Raw genomic sequence first — 890 nt, 5'->3', positions numbered from 1 at the left:
CTGTTGACGCCCTATGCACGATCAATGGCTTGGGTGGATCTTTATTTTACCTGCACAGTATTGCATAGTTTTTCACCAACTATTAGGGATAAGAGAAGTTACAGCCCTTCTGCGGCTCACATTTGGGTCCACCCAGCAACTGAAACGTCGACAATAATCTGTCGACGCCCTATGTACGATCAATGGCTCGGGAGGATCTTTATCCTTTATTTTATATTTTTCATTCTCGTCAATTATTAGGGATGAGAATGGGTAAGGCTTTTATGCGACTCAATTTTGGATTCATCCATCTTTTCCACGAAGGGTTCTTCAGATCAATATGAAGGGGCAAGAGGAGCATAACCCGTACCCTCTCTATATGTGGAGGAATATTTTTGGACCAAAAGCACTTAACTTCTCCATATTTTTTTTAAAATAAACATTGAACCAATATGTCACGCAGTCAGATTTTAAACTAAAACCTAAATTGATTTTACTAATCTAAATTTAACTACATTTTCATGTAAATCTAAACTTATATTATGTATTTTTTCGACTCAATAAGATCAATAAATAAAGGTACTATTTATTCATCCAACTAATCACCTCAAAATTGAATTGATAAACATCTCCTTAGTTTGACTGTCTTTTTACCTTTTTAAAACTGAAATTCTTCAAAGGATTTTCAGTTAGTACTATTAGGAAGTAAAAAGTGGACACACGGCCCCAACAATACCCTTACCCTTGCCCTAAAAACTATTTTGTTTCAGTAAGGCAAGGATATTACACCGTATTTGGAGTGGAATAATGCAAGGATTTCTAATCTGTATTATTAGATGCATAAAGTGAGCCGGTTCTTTTGGTCGTAAAGATACTTTCATGGATTCAAATGTTTAGGCCAATATGACGGT

This window comes from Artemia franciscana, chromosome 7 (assembly GCF_032884065.1).
Source record: "Artemia franciscana chromosome 7, ASM3288406v1, whole genome shotgun sequence".
Lineage (NCBI taxonomy): Eukaryota > Metazoa > Arthropoda > Branchiopoda > Anostraca > Artemiidae > Artemia > Artemia franciscana.
This window is presented reverse-complemented; position numbering follows the sequence as displayed.